At 45.4% G+C, this 21979-nt stretch overlaps 1 protein-coding gene across 1 annotated transcript in view; it reads left to right on the top strand.

The window, feature by feature from the left end:
• Positions 1-228: 228 nt before the first annotated feature.
• LOC141131788 (acyl-coenzyme A amino acid N-acyltransferase 1-like) overlaps positions 229-21979 on the top strand; it is a 55709-nt gene continuing 33958 nt past the window's right edge. The window contains exon 1 of the mRNA XM_073619454.1: positions 229-303. The gene's annotated coding sequence lies outside the window, so the exon portion shown is untranslated. The remainder of the gene's footprint in view (positions 304-21979) is intronic.

Genomic DNA, 21979 nt, shown 5'->3' with positions numbered 1-21979 from the left:
TTGATTGAATCTGAATTAAATTAGGTCATAATCGATTGAAAGGGAAGTTCCGGCTATTCGATTGTTTGCAGAGTCACACATCAATTGGATAGAAAAAAAAAAAACAGTATTGGATACAACTTTTCCGTTTTTCAGTTTTGGTGAGATATTCCTATAGGGGGTTAATTATTTCTAAAGGGAGTCAGGCCCTGTAATTGTCAACATTAGAAGACTGCAAGTGCATCAGCTGATTGATAATAAAAGTCACTCCCATTCAGGATCAGGATCTAAAAGGCATGTAAGAATCAACCTCTTTTTCAAAAGGTAGGAATCTGCACAAAGTTTGTTAAAACCCGTGCAATGTACATAAATCACCCAGAGGGGAATGTTTTTTTTTCCCTCAACCCAAAATTATGCACCTGGTGAATGTCAGATTCACTGCTTTAGAAATACGGCCTTTGGTTTAGTTCTGTTGGTTAGTTTGTAGATCTGTAGAGCCAACGGTCAAATGAGGTGCGTTCTGCATACCTGGGAATTAATAATTTAGTGAAGTATCACCATCGCTGCATGCATTTCAATTCACGTGGATTTTATGATTGTGGACATTTCTCCTTTGGGTGGCCAGGGAGCCCCCCCCCCCATACCCCGGGCTGTTCAGGGAGGTGACTATAGACATGTTTATATACAGGTGCTGCCTGCATCCCCTTAACCAGCTTCTCTGTACATGTAGAAGTTCTGTAAGGTTGGCCACACATAATGCAATTTTTATCTGTCAGGTATACAACATTTTCCAAGAACTATTGAACTTGAGAAAGACAAATGCCTTAAGACTGGGTTCACATCATAGCGATGCGGGAACCAGTGCGATTCCAGTGCCAGTTTTCACATTCGGGACAAGGTCATCCAGGGCAAACATGCCAAACTGCCTCCCCCTCCATCCCTGCAATAAAGTGCGGGGGGAAAAAAAAGGTTCCTGCACCTTTTTTGTGCGAATCTAATGCGAGTTCAGCCATCTAACTGTATGGCTGAACTCGCGTTGCACAGCCATCGCATGTGATCAGCGCAGCAATGCGGGTGCAAATCACATGCAATGTCTGTGTTTGCATATGTGTGAACCCAGGCTGAGGCGTGCCCTGGAGAAATTTAGGCAAAGCAGCAAATATTGGAATCATTTTTCAGCCGTGGCACTGTTTAAAAGAATGCAAAATCTCAAGGTGCTCCAGTCTAAAATGTAAATGTTACTTACCCATGGGAAACCTAAACCTAAGGCTGACCATACATTATACAATTTTCATTCAGATTTACCAAAACCATATAATATGAGGTCAAACCTAAACACTTTCAATTTGTATACAATCAGGCAGGCCCTTGCACTACATAGTTGAAGGTAAATCCTAAAGGAAATTGAATAAAAAAACTGTATAATGTATGGCCAGCTTATGCAAACAACCACCCATCAGAGGTTCCCCATCACATCAGAAGTCCCACATCATGTTAGAGGTCTCCCCATCATATCAAAGTCCCCCCCCCCATGACATCAGCATCCCTCCTATACATGAGAGCCTCCATATGTCCCCCCATCACATGGAAGCCTTTCCAGTCCTCACATTACATAGCCCCCCCAATCACACCGCCCCCCCCCCCACCCCCATTATAGAGCTCTCCTATCACAAAGCCCCAATCACAGAGCCCCACCCCATTGCCGAGCCCCCCAAATAGTCCCCTCTTCACATCACCCTACCTTGCGCCCTACCTATACCATGGCAACACTGGTCCAGGTCAAACTGGGTCCTGTTCTTGTGGCACCTAGGGGGGAAACACAGGGGGCACCCAGGGTTCCATGACACCCTGGTTTAGATACACTGATACGTTGAAATAATACTGATAAAGCCGAGACCTGGCCCTTGATGGTACTCAAGGCAAGCTTCATCTCTAAACCCAATTGTAGAAAATCAAGAATTCTACCAATCACATATTTTCTGGGATGCCAACCCCTGGATTCACACCAGGATACATAAGCTTTCCAGACTCTATGATAAATCATTCTGGAAGCTGGCTTCCTTGCATTGATCAAGGTAGATATCACAGAACCTGAAAGCCCACGACTCTTCAGAACATGGGTCTCAATAGCCAAACCATCAAATTTAGCGTTTGTAAGGCAGGATGGAACACTGGACCTTGAGATAACAGGTCTGGGCGTACCGGTAGTGTCCACGGGGAACCCACCGTCATCCTTACTATTTCCGCATACCACGTCCTTCTGGGCCAAGCGCGGGCCACCAGAAGTACTGACTTCCTTTCCTGCCTGATCCTGCGAAGAAGTCGCGGCAGTAGCAGAATAGGCGGGAATGCATAAATCAGTGAGAACCGATGCCACGGAATCACCAACGCATCCGTCCCGCATGCAAGAAGATCTCTTGTTCTTGCCACAAATCTGTCTATCTTTTTGTTGAATCGGGATGCAAAGAAATCTACATCTGGAACCCCCCATCTTTGGCATATGTTCCAAAAGACGTCGGGATGTAGAGACCATTCCCCTGGAAGTAACTTCTGGCGACTTAAATAGTCCGCCTGCCAGTTCTCTATCCCTGGAACGAAACTGCCGATATGCATGGCACATGCCTCTCTGCCCAGACTAAGATCTGGTTCACCTCTTTTTGAGCAGCTCGGCTCCTGGTGCCTCCCTGATGATTGACATAGGCCACTTCTGTGGCACTGTCGGACTGGATCCTGACCGGCAACCCTGTAGCCTGATAGTCCAGGCCTTTAGGGCTAGACATACCGCACGGATTTCCAGAATGTTGATGGGTAAGGTCCTCTCTGTCTTGGACCATACCCCCTGAACCGCAGACTGTTCCAGAACTGCTCCCCAACCTGACAGACTGGCATCTGTTGTTACCAACGTCCAGGTAATCGGCAGAAAGGATTTCCCCTTCTGCAGGTTTTTGGGAATGAGCCACCAATTGAGGCTCTGACGCACTGCATGAGACGGGTGCTTCGGAAAGTCTAATGCCTGAACCTTCTTGTTCCAGGCTGACAGAATACTGTGTTGCAGCAGTCTTGAATGAAACTGAGCATAAGGAACTGCTTCGAATGAAGACACCATCTTCCCTAGCAGCCTCATACAAAGGCGGACAGAAGGACCCTTCTTGGTCCTGACTGCCAGAATCCGCTCCCTTAAAGCAGTGATCTTTGCCTGAGGTAGAAATACTTTCTCCTGGCTTGTATCTATGATCAGACCTAAATATTCCATTCTTCTTACTGGATTTAGGATTGATTTTTCTAGGTTGAGGATCCAACCTAGGTGTTCCAGATACTTGACTGTTGTTCTCAAGTTCCCGTTCAAGGAGGCTACGGACCGGTCTATCAGTAGCAGGTCGTCTAGGTATGCTATGACAGCTATACCCTGAGCCCTTAATCTGGCCAGAGGAGGGGCCAAGACCTTTGTGAACAACCGAGGTGCAGTGGCTATCCCAAAAGGCAGAGCCACAAACTGGAAATGGCGCCCTCCTATCTCGAAGCACAGAAACTTCTGATGAGCAGGAAAAATGGGCACCTGCAGATATATATCTCTGATGTCTATCGATGCCAGAAATTCTCCTCGCTGCAGGGTGGAGACTACTGTCCGAAACGATTCCATGCGGAAGGACTGAATCCTTAGGAATCGGTTCAGATCCCTTAAATCCAGAATGGGTCTGACATCCCTATTTGGTTTTTGGACCGTAAAAAGGTTGGAATAGAAGCCCAATCCCTGGTCCTTCGCGGGAACCATCATAATGACCTCCTGTGACAAAAGTCGCTCTAATGCTAGAAGGAGCAACTGATTCTTCTCTTGGTCTCTGGGGACACTTGATCTGAGGAACCAAGGAGAGGGAAATTCCTGAAACTCCAGCTTGTACCCTAAGGTTACTGTGGAGATTACCCATCTGTCCTGGAAGTCCTCCTGCCAGAGCTCTGAGAACTGTCGCAGTCTTCCCCCCACTCGAGCGAGCGGGTGCGCCCCTTCATGAAGAGGTCTTAGTGTTTTGCCTAGTAGGCTTCTTCCCCTAGGACTTCTTTTGTTCCTGGGGTTGACTCTTGTTTCTGAACCCAGACGGAGGAGGCCGTCGAGACTGCCTGGAGGCTGAAGCCCCTGGCGCTGGGGAAAGAGTCAGTTTGAAAGAGGGACGCTTACTCTTCTTCTTGACAGGTAAGAGAGTACTTTTCCCACCAGAGATTTACTTGATATAGTCATCCAAGTCTTCTCCAAACAACCTTGCACCACGAAACGGAAACCCAGCCAGCAGCTTCTTACATGGTGCTTCGGCTGACCAATTTTTAAACCATAGGATTCTACGTATATGCACCAACCCCAGTGAAAGACAAGAGGTTTGCACGATAGAATCTCTGATGGCGTCACAATGTAACATAAAGCCGCAGGAAGGTTAGCCAACCCCTGGGCCTGCTGTTCAGGTAATACTTTGATAACCTGCTTAACATGGTCTCTTAAGTATTGACAGACTCCAATTGCTGCAACTGCAGGTTGAGCCACTGAACCTGCCAAGGAGAAAACATCCTTCAATAGGGATTCCATCTTTTTATCTACAGGATCCCTGAGCATCTGAGCATTGTCTACAGGACAAGTCAGACTATTATTTATGAAGGAAATGGCAGCATCAATGGCCGGTATTCCCCACATCTTAATAAACGTTTCTTCCATCGGATAAAGTGTTGAAAACTTTTTTGGCGGAAAAAAACGTTTGGGTGATCCCACTCAGAATAAATGAGGTTTTCAAGTAAATTATGAACAGGAAAAGCATGTGCAGTTTGAGGAGGCTTCAGTGACCCCAAAGAAGAAGAGGGTACTTTAACTGATTCAGATACGGGCAACTTAAATGTGGAGCGGACCAATCCAGTAAGGATCTGCACTAAGACTTTCTCCTCCTGGGAAGTCGCAGAGGGTCCCTCTCCACCTGATTCCTCAGAAGAGGAATCATCCGTCCCATCCTGATCCTCTGAAAGGGATTTGTCTCCTTTATCCCAGAGCTCCTCTTCCTGAGGGTCTTGGGAAACAGAGGAAGGCCTAGTGCGTTTTCTTCCACTGAGTGAAGATGTAATCACGGCCATTAATCTCTCCTCTAAACCACTAATGGTTGAGGAAAAAACCTCCTGTGTAATGTATACAGGGGCTGAAGTGCCGGAGGCAGGTATAGCCCCTGACCCCAATGGCTCCCTCTGGCTAGCCGTCCCTGGCCCCTCAGGGGGGGAGGATGCTGCAGAAAGGGGGTCCTCAGAACCTGACCGAGATCCCCTAGAGTCTCTGGTTCTTGGGGTGTTTGAACCTCTTCTACCCATAGTGCAAAGCAACAAGGTGGAGGTATCACAAAATGAACACTGACTGCTGAGCGATGTAGTCCGGCTAAAAGCCCTGCTACCAAAAGCCCAGTCTGGTGTTACCTTAGTAAATGCTGCCTAGGAGAATGCCTGTGTCCCACCTTACATGTGACCGTCAGCTCTGTGTCCCTCCAAAGGCTGTGTGCACCTGTACAGAGTGCTTTAAATAGCCTGCAGCTGGCCTGAGTGGGCGTCTAAGCACCTGTGCTGACATCCCCCCCCTCGAATTTCGAAAAAACGAGCGCTTCCCGCGCTGGCCGACCCTCCGGAAACAATATGGAGGGAGGCTGGTGGAGGGGGAGGAAGGAGAGAGGCCGGTAGTGATGGGCCTGTACCTGTAACGGCAATGGCGGCGGCGGTGCTCGAGCGGTGTACAACCACCTTTCAGGCACCTGTGGCCTCCCCCTAGCCTGGGGGGAACATTCGTGCAGGAGAAATCCCCCCCATCCCATCCTACCTGGAGCTGGCTGGAGACGCTGTGCAGCGTGGGACCGACATCAGCATGTGAAGGTATGTGCTCTTGGCAGCCCTCGGTGGTCACAATAGGCACATAACATGCATTTACCTTTAAAGGAGAAAACCTACTAGAATTAAAAAATTCTGTGGAATCTCCTCTTACCTTATCCAGCCGCAGGGTTCTGTTATACAGACCCAATCTTCACCTCTCACGGTGGGCTCCGTTTGAAAAAACCGTCAGAGACTGGGGCCCCCTACGAATAGGGAGATCCACAGTTCTGGGCCTGTAAAGCACCCAGCTAGAAATTAGGCTAGAAAAAACATTTTCTAATATGCGGGGTCCAGCTCTCTAAAAAGAGAAGCGTAATGCATCGTACACACGGTCGGACATTGATCGGACATTCCGACAACAAAATCCTAGGATTTTTTCCCACGGATGTTGGCTCAAACTTGTTTTCCATACACACGGTCGCACAAAGTTGTCGGAATTTCCGTTCGCCAAGAACGCGGTGACGTCAACCACGTACGACGAGACTAGAAAAGGCCAGTTCAGAACAAAGCGCGGCACCCTTTGGGCTCCTTTTTGCTAATCTCGTGTTAATAAAAGTTTGGTGAGAGACGATTCGCGCTTTTTCAGACCCGTGGCTTTCAGAACGTTTTCTGCGGTTCAGTTTGTTCTTGTGGGTTTGTATCTGCTCTTCAGTGCGTGCAAGCAAGCTCCGCGTGACTTTAGTCATTGTGTTCTTGTTTGTTCGTTACTGTTTTTCAGGTCGCTCTTCACAGGCCTTGCTGTTCTTCAGTGCGTTCTGTTACTTCGTTCTGAGCAGCCGACTGTTTTCTAGCCATGTTGCGTATACGTACTCCTCGTAGAGTTCGTGCTTTGTGGGGGCTTGGTGTTGGGGTCCTGACCTTGACACAAGTCCAGTCCATGAACAGGGTGGGGAGGAGTTCATGGACCAAGAATTGGTTGCTCCAGCGTGACCAGTTCTGTCATATGCCTTTGCTCCGCGAGATCCGTGAGAATAATCCTGATGATTTCAGGAACTTTCTCCGGATGACGGACACCGTATTTCACCGTTTGTTGGCTTCACTGACCCCCTATATCAGCAGGCAGGATACCTGCATGAGGCAAGCCATCACTCCGGAGCAGAGGCTCGTCGCCACCCTGCGGTACTTGGCGACAGGGAGAAGCCTGCAGGACTTGAAGTTCTTGACAGGCATCTCCCCCCAGGCTCTGGGGATCATTATCCCAGAGACCTGTTCTGCCATCATCCAGGTCCTGCAGAAGGAGTATATGAAGGTAAGATTTTTATCCTTTAACATCACATTTTATTGTATTTAATGTTTGCTAATATATTGTATTTCTTTCCACATTCCCTATTTACCATGATTGTAATATGCTGTGAATGTCCCCTTTGTCCTCATGCATGCTGGATTTTTATGTCATTATTTTTGTTGTCCTTCATACATATGTGCCTTCACTTACCTCCCCAGCATGCTCTCCTGGCCCTATATTCACGTCCATGTAGTCACTTAACAATGTATTTTATCAGCTCCATAGTAGTGCTTTACCCCAAACACCCCCTAAAATGTTTAGAAATCTGATTTGTGTTTTAAATTCAGGCAGAGTGCCAGAGGCTTTTTTTTGGGTGTCCCCAAATCATTTTTAACCCTCCCTCCCCCCAACTGCTAAGTCAGCTGATCCCAATTCTCTATCTATCCTCAATCATCTATCTGGTGACTTTGCCAAACCCATACACACTATACCCATCTCTTTTGTGGTCAGATGTATGGATGAATTCCCCAAAGCATGTAGTGCAAGGGCCTGCCTGTATACTTTCAAATGGTACTGTTTAAAGTTTTTGTATACTATTATTATCTTGATAGGTAATAGCAGAATGTCCAAATGTGCTCAAATGTGTACAGTGTGTATTTATATCTTTGTATTATGACACTTCTTACCTGTCCAGTGGGCTGCCAATAGTGCAACTAAGGAGGGGCTGTTCCAGGTAATACCCATTATTTAGGCATCCATCTCTCAATGAAGTGGAGAGGGTTAGCTGTCCAAGAGCCCCCCCCTATAATGTTAGAAATGGCCCATGAGAGGGGGGGGGGATATGATAGGTGTACCTTATACTTTGGTGTTGTAAAATCCCCCTTAATAAATGTTATCTGGATGTTGGCCAAGAATGTTTGTGTCTAATCTGCTTTCCATGTTTTAATGTGCAAAAAGACAAATTTTTTTTTTCCTCAACAGTTTCCTTCCACGCCACAGGAATGGCAGACTGTGGCCTCCCACTTTGCCCAGCGGTGGGACTTTCCTAACTGTCGGAGGGGCAATTGATGGGAAACACGTCCACATGGTCCCACCACCCAACTCGGGGTCATACTATTATAATTACAAGGGGTTCAATAGTATTGTGATGTTGGCGGTGGTGTCGGCTAATTATGAGTTCCTGTATGTGGACGTGGGGAAGAATGGCCGGATGTCATCGCCCAGACGGAGTTTTACAGGCGTCTCCAGAATGGCAGCTTGGACTTGCCACCTCCAGAAGACAATGTGGAAGGACTCCCATTCGTCTTTGTTGCGGAAGAAGCATTTGCGCTGGAGGACCACCTTATGCGGCCATTCCCGATGAGGACCCTCACCCCGGACCAGAGGGTTTTTAATTACCGGCTGGCCAGAGCCAGAAGAGTGGTGGAGAACACATTTGGAATCATGGCCAGCCGGTTCCACCTATTTCTTACACCGATCCATATGGCGGAGTATAAACTGAATCATATAATCCTGGCGTGCTGTGTTCTACAAAACTTTTTACGGCAACATTCTGCCAACTATGCTGGCTCAGTTGGGCCTGAGGCCGGAATTATAAATGAAACAACGCTGAAGGCGCTTGAAAGTGGCCGTCCTGGCTTGCCCTTCCTGAGTGTCCGTGATGTCCGGCTAAGATACCTTTAGTTCTTTGCGGGTAGGGGGGCCATCAATATGCCAGACAATTTGTAAAACCTTGATCAAATAAAAAAAAAATGTAAGCAAATCTTTGGTGACATTTACTGCTTGTGTTTGTTTTAGCTTAACCTGACAGAAATGTGGTGAGTCCTGAAAATAGCGTGATTGTGTAACCTTATACAAAGCACTGTTGGGTGTTATTTACTAAAGGCAAAGACACTTTGCACTACAAGTGCACTTGAAAATGCACTGAAACTGCACTTGTAGTGCAAAGTGGATTTGCCCTTAGGAAATAACCACCATTGTCACAGAAAGCAGCAATTACATCACCACAAAAGTGGTGTAGCGTTGAGACAATAATCCACACAATCTTGATTACAAATATTTTTAATAGCTGCACAATCACATGTGCATTTAGAAAAGGTTTTTAAAACAAACCAACATGTTTGTTGTATAACAATTTTTGGGGTGGCATTATCAAAAATAGAAATGTCCATTTAAGATAAAACAGGCGTGTTTCCAGACAACAGGAAAGACACAAATCTTGAACTTACAAAGTTCACATTAGGTAGAACTTGAAGGCAATATCAGACATGAGTATTTAGGAACTGTGTTTGATATTGCATTCAGATGGGGTGAAGTCACCCCAGGAAAAGCCAAATTTGGAAGATGCACACCAATTTACGAATGTCAACATGTGCTAGCTGCCATCACAGGGGATCAAGGGACGTGTTTTGGGGGAGCAACCCCTTCCTCACAGCTACTTTATTATTGAGGAAGGGGTTGCACCCCCAAAACGCGTCCATTGATCTCCCGTGATGGCAGGTAGCACATGTTGACACACTGTGTGCATCCTCCAAATTTGGCTTTTCTAAAAATCGCTAAAACATTTTGAACATTGTAGCACACAAAAAAACAAAGGGATTTGGAGGGGTTTTAAACTCTCCCCAAAACATCAATGATGTTCTTATTTTTTTGAATAACACCATTGATGTTTTTCTTGAGGTTTTCCAATGCTAAATTGCACCCCATGATCTCCCCGATCAGGATCTGGGCACTTTCCGAGGTGAAAGGATCAGGATCCACAACATCACGATCACCTAAAAAGAGAGAAACCAAAAAAAAGCAGGTATTATAAATATGCCGGCATCCATCTCTTACCTGAGCCTGTGGTCGCAGACACTCATCTGTTGTGGTGACTAGTTCCACCGCGTCTTCTTCCTCCTGCTCTTCTTGTGTTGGGGGCTCTGGTCTCCTCGGATGAGGGGTGTCCTCCGAGTCTTTTCTCGCCTATGTAAAACAAAAATGGTATACTTCGCACACAGATATTTGATGGCAGAACTTTAAAGATGAAACATTGCTTGGAAGTGGGGTACAATTGTCTATTTTGGCAGAGTTCCAAGATGTAGAATTTTGAGTGTCCTTTGTCAAGCTTCAATACTTTACCTGTTTTGTACAAGCTTCACAGATGGAGACACCCCTATAGTATACACTGGAGCACCTGTGTGACCCCCCCTAATAAAAATGGTGTTCTTGTGTCCCACACTAGTGCTCCAGTGTCCAGATGTAAAAACAGCTGCTGAGTGTCCTCTCCTTACACAGAATCTAGTTTGAATTTCATTCTAGTAACAAACCCATCTACACAACCAAATTAGTTTCATACAAGTAGGCCCTAAAAAATGTGGGCAAATGCATATGGCCAAAACAATGGTGTTTTAGAGGCCGAAAGAAAAATGTTTGATACGAACGAATAATGTGCCCATGAACATAAAAGTTGACATTTTAAACTGTACAACACTTTTAAGAAAAGCACATGGAGCAGCATGAACGTAATCAAGACAAAAAGAATAGGAACACAGCACAACTACTTACTTTTTTGCAGCACTCTCCGGATCTTTCTGTACTGCTCGTGTTCTCTTAATTTTAGGTCCGACCACCGCTTCCTGAGCTGATCTTTTGATCGACGTACCCTGAAATTCCGGTCCAGACTTTTGACCACTTTTGCCATTATCTTGGCCTTTCTGACATTGGGATTGGGGTAAGGTCCATACTTTCCATCATAGTCGGCCTTCTTCAGGATGACGACCATCTCCAACATCTCCCCAAAGGACATATTTGAGGCCTTAAATCTTCTCCTTCTGGATCCAGATGTTTCCGGCTCCGGGCTTTCCTCCTCCTCCTCGTTGCTATAATTATCACGCACCTGCTGTGTCTCCGCCATGTGCTCTTCCCCCACTGCGGCGAACGAAAAGGGGCGGGGAATAGACCAGAAAGAACGTCAGGGGCGGGCGGAGTTACACGCATGCGCAGTGTGTATAAAGCGTAACACGCGTGCGTAGTACGTACGATCTGTGAGCGGAGGAAGGAGTATCGGAGGCGCCGATCGTGATAACGAAGGTAAGAGACAAACTTGGGCCTATACTGCTTCTAGATTGAGGCCTATATTGTAACAAGATTAGGAGAGTTTTGACTGACATTAGGGTTTGTCTTGCGTTGTATCTTGCAGTGCAAATGGATATCTTTAAAGATACCGACTTCATGGCAATCTTCATTGACATGTTCAGGGAGCTGCCTTGTCTATGGGAGATAAACCACCCACATTATAAGAACAAAACAAAGAGGAAGGCAGTGCTGGATCAATTGCTGGAAATTGTGAAGCAGGTGATCCCCACGGCAGACATGACCTATTTGAAGATCCTAATTGGTCGCCTGAGGAGCACTTATCTAAGGGAGCACAAGAAAGTCCAGGATTCACAGAGATCAGGAGCAGCAGATGACATCTATGTCCCCAGGATGTGGTACTATGACAGGCTGCATTTTCTGGCAGGTCAGACTGAACCCAGGTCATCACTCTCCAGTCTTCCTTCCACGCTTCCTTACCCCCCAGCTGAGGCTTCTGACGCCCAACATGGGCCTTCCAGGCAGCAACATGTGGAGGAGCCCAGATTGAGCCAGGTATAGCATTCCTCTAAATATTTCAGGTTGTCCAATCAATGATGTTAACTAGATGTTAGTTTGGAGTACTAATTTATGATTGTGGTTGATGATGCAAAACATAAAACCATGTCCCTTTTTCATACACAGGGAAGTCTCAGCCAGGAGGTGGCCGGGCCGAGCAGGCTGCCTGATATGCAGGTCCCTCCCCTACACCCGCAAAGAGAAAGTGGCAGGAAGAGGAGTACCCTGGAGGAGGCTGCCATAAGCCTCTTTTGGAAGGCTACAGAGGCCCTGAGAACCCCCCCACACTGGGGAGGAGGACTTTGCTGGCATAATTGCCTGTAAAATGCAGTGGATGGAGGTGGGCCAACGACTCATGTGTGAGCCCTTAATGTAGGAAGCTCTCAATAAGGGGTTGAGGGGCCAAATAACATCTGCTACCCACATTTGTGACCTCACACATGGTCCTCCTCCTCCTCCAGGTCCTACTACTACTCCTCCTCCAGGTCCTACTAGTCCTCCTCTTCCAGGTCCTACTCCTCCTCCTGCCACATCTCCAACAGCAGAGCCACAGCCAGGAAGGAAGCGTGGAAAGAAGACCAGAAAGTGATGACCCTGGATCCAGTCTGGTCTGGCAAAAGATGCAGCCTCTTGTGGTACCCCAGCCTGGGGACACAGATGTCATCTGCTGCTTTCCGGATCTCTGGGACTTCTGGACCAGACTGCACTCCCTTAGATAAGGACTCCTCGGGCCACCAATTTTGATGTTCACGAATTGATGTCTGCCCTGGGGGTCCAAGGCTTCGCCAATTTCTGCTGTTTCTCCAGCATTGCCTCCCTCTTTGTTTGGTTCTGAGCCCTTAATAAAGGATTTTTGGTTTCAATTATACTTGCCTATGTGTTTTTTCCTTCAAAAAGGACAGTTTGTTTGTGAGGATTCAGGCACATTTCTAAAGTACAATGTGAAATTAACAAGGGACACCAACACCAAACAATTTCCTTGAGATTAAATAATACAAGATATCAATGGTGTTGTGGTAACTTGACACACAAAACGCACACAAAAATATTCTGGAGTAAAACTAAAAATAAAATAAAACAAAGATCAGCCTTGAAAAAAATACAAAATTAAAAAAAATGAAAAAAATCCTGCCTTTAAAAAAATAAAAAATAAAACAACCCAAAAATATTTTTGTCAGATGTGACAAATCAAAATATATTGAGGGAATCCCGATAAAGAAAGAAGTTTGTGAGAAACTACTTCATTCTTCTCACATTATAAAGAAGAAGAGAGTGCGCCGTATTAAACCATTTTTAACATTGCACCGTGACGAAAGTGTTGTATCCATTGCGAACGCTAAGTTTACCAGACCGAGCTGTTCCGTCTCGGAATTTCTTCTGAGCATGCATGGCACTTTGTGCGTCGGAACTGGCCACACACGGTTGGAACTGATGCGATCGGATTTTGTTGTCGGAAAATTTTATAGCCTGCTCTCAAACTTTGATGGAAAATGTCAGATGGAGCCCACACACAGTCGGAATTTCCGACAACACGCTCCGATCGGACATTTTCCATCGGAAAATCCGACCGTGTGTACGGGGCATTACAGGTAAAACCTTGTTTCTTCGGACTCGAGGCCCGGGTACCATCCAATTCGGCCACGAAAGGACACTTTGAATCGATCCGGTCTGCCTGGCTTGCCCCAGTATAGGATATAGGATCTTCCCCCTTGGAGCTCAGCACAGGACATCTTTACACGTCCATCACCTAAGACACTGGTGTAAAAACTGAGGTATCCCTGCAAGGGGAGGAATTATATAGGGGGTTGAACTTTCTGATAGGGTGTGCCAGTGTCCAATCACCAGTGATACCCTATATAACCCATCAGTAATTACTGTGGCTCTGTGTCCCGTGATGTTCAAGAAAGAAATTCATTTTGCAAAGTGAACATACTGTACTCCTTAAGCAACCCCATGTTGGTATATTTTTTTGGATCTGGATCTGAGTGGCCTGAGGACTGCATGTGTGGCTATGAATCTGTGCAGGCTTAACTCACTCTCTCGGCACCGTTTACCTGATATGGAGCCCATACCTTTTTAAGCAGTAATACATAGTAAATTATTAATTGTAGATCTCCCTGATTTAGGGGTGTAGCCGTTCTGTTTGGCACTGTTCAGGAGCTCTATACATTTTAGAGACTCGTTCCCTTTTAGGCCCCATTAACGCTATGGGATTCCAAAGTGCAACTTTGAGTGTGACTTGGATGTGACTTTGACCATTTGATAATAGACAATTGTTGCACAACTGTCGCATGTGTAACATTCAGGTGCAACTTTTTAGGGTTTACATTGCAGTCTATGGCAGTCAAGTTGCATGAAAGTAGGACCAGAGTAGTGCAGAGTTTTTTGGGTTTTTTTTGCTCTGGGAGCACCGGGCACTGTCAGGATTCTGCAACTGTGTGTTACTTGTTACAAGCATGTGGGTGGAGCCTACTTGTACTGCACATCTTCTCGTGTATGCGCTCACTAATGCCCAGGACCAGACGGGCTGCGTTTATGTGGACTCAACATTAAGGTGAACCCCCGACTTAGAAGTGAGCCATGTAGCTGTGAACAACATGCAAATAACTACTGTGAAATGCTCTGTCCCATATCGCTACACACCTTGGCTTCCAGAATGCAGCATTTAGAGGGGGACATTGCTAAGCTTGTGTCCCACTTCACCAGTCCAGCTTACCTCTGCCACCTCACTCCCAGTGACAGAATGGGGTCTCGCCTTGCACTAAGCGCCTACCTCATGCGTGCACTTAATTAACTTCTTACTCTCCAGTACCTGCGGCTAGGTAGATGGAGTCTCCGTGCTGCTGTGGGGCACCGACCACTAAGTAGGGCACCAGAGCACTGAACTCTACCCCCCCCCCACCAGAGGACCCATGCCCGGTACCATGATCCACTGTCTGGCAGCTATTACATTTCCACCAGTTCATGGTCACCCGTAGCAACTACACATTTCCTGACAACTCTTTTGCTGGGTTAGCTCTTTGTGATGGCCCTCCCTTCCTCCCTTCCTTCTCATCCCCGTATATGCTTACAAGCCTTGTTCTTCCAGGTACGCCATGCGCCACTTTCAGTAACTTCAGACCAGGCATAAAACCGTTGAGATTTTGTTCTAAAAATCTGGGTAATACAGTCCAGCAAAATACAAAACTTCTGAAACCTTCCTTCCTAACTCTGACAGTAGGCTGCCCACTGCATACCTTCCCATAGAGTCCTTAGAGGATAAGTTCACCTTTACAAAAAAAACATGCATTTTATATATACAGTATCTAGAGCTGCATGATTCTGGCCAAAATGAGAATCACGATTTTTTTGTTTAGAATAAAAAGATCACGAATCTCGCGACGTAAAATCTTTCACATTATACAAAAAAATAAATGGGCTAACTTTACTGTGTGTTTTTTTTTTTTTTATTCATTAAAGTAATTTTTTCCAAAAAAATTGCATTTGAAAGACCGCTGCGCAAATACAGTGTAAGATAAAATATTGAAACAACCACCATTTTATTCTCTAGGGTTTCTACTAAAAAAAAAATATATGTTTGGGGGTTCTTAGTAATTTTCTAGCAAAAAAAAGTTTTTTGATTTTAACTTGAAACCAACAAATGTCAGAAAAAGGTTTAGTGTTTAAGTGGTTAAAGTTTTTTCACTTACACACAAAGTCTATTCCATTGACAAATTGTTACAATGTTTATACTTAGTTCAGCTGATAAAGAATGTTTTGATCCTTGGCAGACTGCCCAGTTTTTCTCTTCCTTTCTTTTGAGGCTGTGGCTTCAGAAGAGCAGAGAGAATTCTTTGTATAGAAAGAATTGTGAAACACTTTAGTCAAGATCGCGATAACGATTCTTGACGATTAATAGTGCAGCTCTAACAGTATCTCACAAAAGTGAGTACACCCCTCACATTTTTGTACATATTTTGTTATATCTTTTCATGTGACAACACTGAAGAAATGACACTTTGCTACAATGTAAAGTAGTGAGTGTACAGCTTGTATAACAGTGTAAATTTACTGTCCCCTCAAAATAACTCAACACGCAGCCATTACGTCTAGACCGCTGCCAACAAAAGTGAGTACACCCCTAAGTGAAAATGTCCAAATTGGGCACAAAGTGTCAATATTTTGTGTGGCCACTATTATTTTCCAGCACTGCCTTAACCCTCCTGGGCATAGAGTTCACCAGAGCTTCACGGGTTGCTACTGGAGTCCTCGTCTACTCCTCCATGATGATATCACGGAGCTGGTGGATGTTAGAGACCTTGCGCTCCTCCACCTTCCGTTTTGAGGATGCTCCACAGATGCTCAATACGGTTTAGGTCTGGAGACATGTTTGGCCAGTCCATCACCTTTACCCTCAGCTTCTTTAGCAAGGCAGTGGTCATCTTGAAGGTGTGTTTGGGGTCGTTATCATGTTCTAATACTGTCCTGCAGCCCAGTCTCCGAAGGGAGGGGATCATGCTCTGCTTCAGTATGTCACAGTACATGTTGGCATTCATGGTTCCCTCAATGAACTGTAGCTCCCCAGTGCCGGCAGCACTTATGCAGCCCCAGACCATGACACTCCCACTGCCATGCTTGACTGTAGGCAAGACACACTTGTCTTTGTACTCCTCACCTGCCGCCACACACGCTTGACACCATCTGAACCAAATAATCTTATCTTGGTCTCCTCAGACCACAGGACATGGTTCCAGTAATCCATGTCTTTAGTCTGCTTGTCTTCAGCAAACTGTTTGCGGGCTTTCTTGTGCATCATCTTTAGAAGAGGCTTCCTTCTGGGACGACAACCATGCAGACCAATTTGATGCAGTGTGCGGCGTATGGTCTGAGCACTTACAGGCTGACTCCCCACCCCTGCAGCAATTCTGGCAGCACTCATACGTCTATTTCCCAAATACAACCTCTGGATATGATGCTGAGCACGTGCATAGCTGGATGCTGCGTTCGTCCTTTGGGGGGGTTTACCCATTGGGTTGCCAATGTGTGGAAGACACCATCTCAGCTCCCAAACAGATGTTACCCCGTTCGGGGATACCCGTGGCCCGTAGTACCATATTACCAGCACATGGATGCCTGTGGGCATCATATGGGGCACTATACCCTCTTTGGCACTTCCAACATTTATGACTATATTAGTCTAACTAGTAATTTTTAACATGTAGTTTCAGTTATAGACTGACACGCTTGCTCCTGATGAGTGACATAAAGTCACGATATGTGTTGAGCCAACAGATGTCGTGTTTTAATCACGTGTATTCATACCCCTATCTACTGTGAATTTTCCCATGTATTCTTAATACATTATATCTTAACATGGATTTATATATGCTGGGTCCCAATATTTATCATGTGTTGTCTTTGTCAAAAGAACTGTTATGAACTGTGTATTTTATGGCCAATTAAAGATAGATAGATATAGATATAGATATAAATATTTCATATTCAATAAATTATATTGATATATATGTGATGGTGTATTATGAATTACCAGTATATGTTGTAGATATAATTACATTTACCTAACATTTATTTTGACCCATCACATACTTCATTTAGTCCCAATTCATTCATTCATTTAGTCATTCAAGTCCCGCCCCTATTTTCTAGGGATAGAGATTGATGACTATGTCATCCTCTCATATAAAGTCCCAAACTCCCCCCCCCCCCCCCCCCGACACTGTAAAATGTAAAATAATGCATTTGGGTGCCAAAAATATGAATGCAATCTATACACTGGGGGGAACCGCTGGGGGAATCTAGAATGGAAAAGGACCTGGGGGTCCTAGTAGATAGGCTGCTAACAAAGCAAGCAAAATATTGGCATGTATTCAAAAGGGAATCGACTTCAGGGATAAAACGATAATTCTCCCGCTCTACAAGACTCTGGTCCGGCCTCATCTAGAGTATGCTGTCCAGTTCTGGTCACCAGTCCTCAGGAAGGATGTACTGGAAATGGAGCGAGTACAAAGAAGGGCAACAAAGCTAATAAAGCGTCTGGAGGATATTAGTTATGAGGAAAGGTTGCGAGCACTGAACTTATTACATAGTTACATAGTAGGTGAGGTTGAAAAAAGACACAAGTCCATCAAGTCCAACCTATGTGTGTGATTATGTGTCAGTATTACATTACATATCCCTGTATATTGCGGTCATTCAGGTGATTATCTAATAGTTTCTTGAAGCTATCAATGCTCCCCACTGAGACCACCGCCTGTGGAAGGGAATTCCACATCCTTGCCGCTCTTACAGTAAAGAACCCTCTACGTAGTTTAAGGTTAAACCTCTTTTCTTCTAATTGTAATGAGTGGCCACGAGTCTTATTAAACTCTCTTCTGCGAAAAAGTTTTATCCCTATTGTGGGGTCACCAGTACAGTATTTGTAAATTGAAATCATATCCCCTCTCAAGCGTCTCTTCTCCAGAGAGAATAAGTTCAGTGCTCGCAACCTTTCCTCATAACTAAGATCCTCCAGACCCTTTATTAGCTTTGTTGCCCTTCTTTGTACTCGCTCCATTTCCAGTACGTCCCTCCTGAGGACTGGTGCCCAGAACTGGACAGCATACTCCAGGTGCGGGCAGACCAGAGTCTTGTAGAGCGGGAGAATTATCGTTTTATCTCTGCAGTTGCATGCCATTGCTGAGCCTATCATCCACTAGGACCCCCAAGTCCTTTTCCATCCTAGATTCCCCCAGAGGTTCTCCCCCCCGTGTATAGATTGCATTCATATTTTTGCCACCCAAATGCATTATTTTACATTTTTCTACATTGAACCTCATTTGCCATGTAGTCGCCCATCCCATTAATTTGTTCAGGTCTTTTTGCAAGATTTCCACATCCTGCGGAGAAGTTATTGCCCTGCTTAGCTTAGTATCGTCTGCAAATACAGAGATTGAACTGTTTATCCCATCCTCCAGGTCGTTTATGAACAAATTAAATAGGATTGGTCCCAGCACAGAACCCTGGGGAACCCCACTACCCACCCCTGACCATTCTGAGTACTCCCCATTTATCACCACCCTCTGAACACGCCCTTGTAGCCAGTTTTCAATCCATGTACTCACCCTATGGTCCATGCCAACGCACCTTATTTTGTACAGTAAACGTTTATGGGGAACAGTGTCAAATGCTTTTGCAAAATCCAGATACACCACGTCTACGGGCCTTCCTTTATCTAGATGGCAACTCACCTCCTCATAGAAGGTTAATAGATTGGTTTGGCAAGAACGATTCTTCATGAATCCATGCTGATTACTGCTAATGATATCATTCTTATTACTAAAATCTTGTATATAGTCCCTTATCATCCCCTCCAAGAGTTTACATACTATTGATGTTAGGCTAACTGGTCTGTAATTCCCAGGGATGTTTTTTGGGCCCTTTTTAAATATTGGTGCTACATTGGCTTTTCTCCAATCAGCTGGTACCATTCCAGTCAATAGACTGTCTGTAAAAATTAGGAACAACGGTCTGGCAATCACCTGACTGAGTTCCCTAAGTACCCTCGGATGCAAGCCATCTGGTCCCGGTGATTTATTAATGTTAAGTTTCTCAAGTCTAATTTTAATTCCGTCCTCTGTTAACCATGTAGGTGCTTCCTGTGTTGTGTCATGAGGATAAACACTGCAGTTTTGGTTACTGAAGCCCCCCGATTCACTCGTGAAGACTGAGGAGAAGAATAAATTCAATACCTTTGCCATCTCCCCATCCTTTGTAACCAGATGTCCTTCCTCATTCTTTATGGGGCCAATATGGTCTGTCCTCCCTTTTTTACTGTTTACATACTTAAAGAATTTCTTGGGATTTTTTTTTGCTCTCCTCCACTATGTGTCTTTCATGTTCTATCTTAGCCATCCTAATTGCACCCTTACATTTCTTATTGCATTCTTTATAAATTCTGAATGCTGTGGATGATCCCTCAACCCTGTATTTTTTGAAGGCCTTCTCCTTTGCTTTTATATGCATTTTTACATTGGAGTTAAGCCATCCAGGATGTTTGTTCGCTTTTTTAAATTTATTACCCAATTAGATACATTGGCTAATGCCCTTATTTAATATGCTCTTAAAGCAAACCCATCTCTCCTCCGTATTCTTTGTTCCTAATATTTTATCCCAATTTATGCCTTTTAGCAGGGTTTGTAGTTTAGGGAAGTTGGCTCTTTTGAAATTCAGTGTCTTTGTGTTCCCTTCATGTCTCCTATTTGTGTGATTTATACTGAAACTAATTGACCTGTGATCGCTGTTACCTAAATTGCCCCGTATTTCCACATCTGTTATCAGGTCTGTATTGTTGGTAATCAGTAGATCTAGTAATGTTTTATATCTAGTTGGTGCGTCTACCGTCTGACCCATAAAATTGTCCTGCAAGACACTAAGGAACTGGCGAGCCTTAAATGAATGCGCAGTTCCCTCCGCCCAGTCTATGTCTGGATAATTAAAATCCCCCATTATGATAACACTTTCCATCCTTGCTGCTAATCCAATTTGTCATAGGAGATCCGTCTCCACTTCCTCCCTCAGGTTAGGGGGCCTATAGCATACTCCCAGTATTATTTTCCCCTTAGCTTCATCCCTTTGGAGCTCTACCCATAAAGATTCCACCTCCTCCCTAGCCCCCTCAGTGATGTCATCTCTCACATTCACTTGTACATTATTCTTGATATATAGGCATATCCCTCCCCCTTTTTTACCCTCTCTATCCTTGCGGTATAGGGTATACCCTTGAATGTTTGCCAGCCAATCATGAGAGCTGTTGAACCAGGTCTCTGAAATTCCCACAAAATCCAAATCCTCCTTGTACAACAGTATCTCTAGTTCACCCATCTTGTCCGCCAGGCTCCTGGCATTGGTGAACATGTCACATAGTTTAGACCGGTCGCATATTGTCCTTGTATTGGGTGTTTCAAGATTGCAACTTGGACTTGCTACTATACTCACCTTGTGTTTTTGTGCTTTGGTTAACCTACCACTAATGCCCCCAATACTACCCTCTGGAATATCTTCCGCGCTGGCTATCACTGTCTCTGGACCCTCCCCCCCATCGCCTAGTTTAAAAACCCCTCTAACTTTTTGGCCATCTTCATTCCCAGCAGATCTGCACCCTCCTCATTTAGGTGCAGTCCGTCCCTTCTATAGTACCGGTTACCGATTGAGAAGTCGGCCCAGTCCTCCAGGAACCCAAACCCCTCCTTACTACACCAGCTCTTCAGCCACTTGTTTACTTCCCTAATCTCCCTCTGCCTCTCTGGTGTGGCTCGATGTACCGGTAGTATTCCTGAGAACACTACCTTGGAGGTCCTTTTCCTCAATTTAGCTCCTAAGTCCCTAAAATCGTTCTTTAGGACACTCCATCTGCCTCTGACTTTGTCATTGGTGCCAACGTGCACCATGACAGCCGGGTCTTCCCCAGCCCCTCCCAGTAATCTGTCCCCAAGATCCGTGATGTGCCGAACCCGAGCGCCCGGTAGACAACATACTGTTCGGCGCTTCAGGTCTTGGTTACAGATTGCCCTCTCTGTCCTTCTAAGAATTGAGTCCCCTACCACCAGAATCTGTCTTTCCTTTCCCTTTGCTGCCCCCCCACTCTCACTGGAGGAGTTCTTCCCCTGGCAGCTAGGAGAGTCCCTCATCTCCAGCAGTGCTCCTGACTGGTTACACCAATGTCACTCAATGGAGCGTACTTATTGGGATGCTCCAGTCCTGGATCGGCCTCCCTGGCACTTCCCCCTCTACCCCTCCTGACTGTCACCCATCTACTCTTTGCTAGTGCCTGCACCTCTTTGTCTCCACCCGCCTCTGTGCTGGCCCCTGCCGGCACCTGCCGTGTACGTTCCTGGCTCACCTTTAGTATGGAGGGACTTCTCAGTGCTGACAGTTGCTTCCCCAGATTCAGAACCTGGGCTTCCAGGGAAACAATGTGCTTACATTTTGCACAGCAGTATTCGCCCTCGATCGGATGATCAAGGAACGCATACATGCGGCAAGATGTACAAAGAGTCGCCTCTCCACACCCGCCGGGCATCGTACCTATTAAATTTAGTGAGGATTTGGGGATTTTACCCTGTCCAAATTACCTAACAACTAGCTTCCTGGCACTAATACTCAAGACAATACACAGGTACACGACAAGACAATACACAGGTACTAACGATCCACACACACTACTCAGACAACACTCAGATACTCACACTACACAGGTACTATGACCCCTGTTATAACCTCCTGTTT

This window comes from Aquarana catesbeiana, linkage group LG01 (genome assembly GCF_042186555.1).
Source record: "Aquarana catesbeiana isolate 2022-GZ linkage group LG01, ASM4218655v1, whole genome shotgun sequence".
In the NCBI taxonomy this organism is placed as follows: Eukaryota; Metazoa; Chordata; class Amphibia; order Anura; family Ranidae; genus Aquarana; species Aquarana catesbeiana.
The sequence above is the reverse complement of the archived record's forward strand: the minus strand, read 5'-3'. Positions and strand labels throughout refer to the sequence as shown.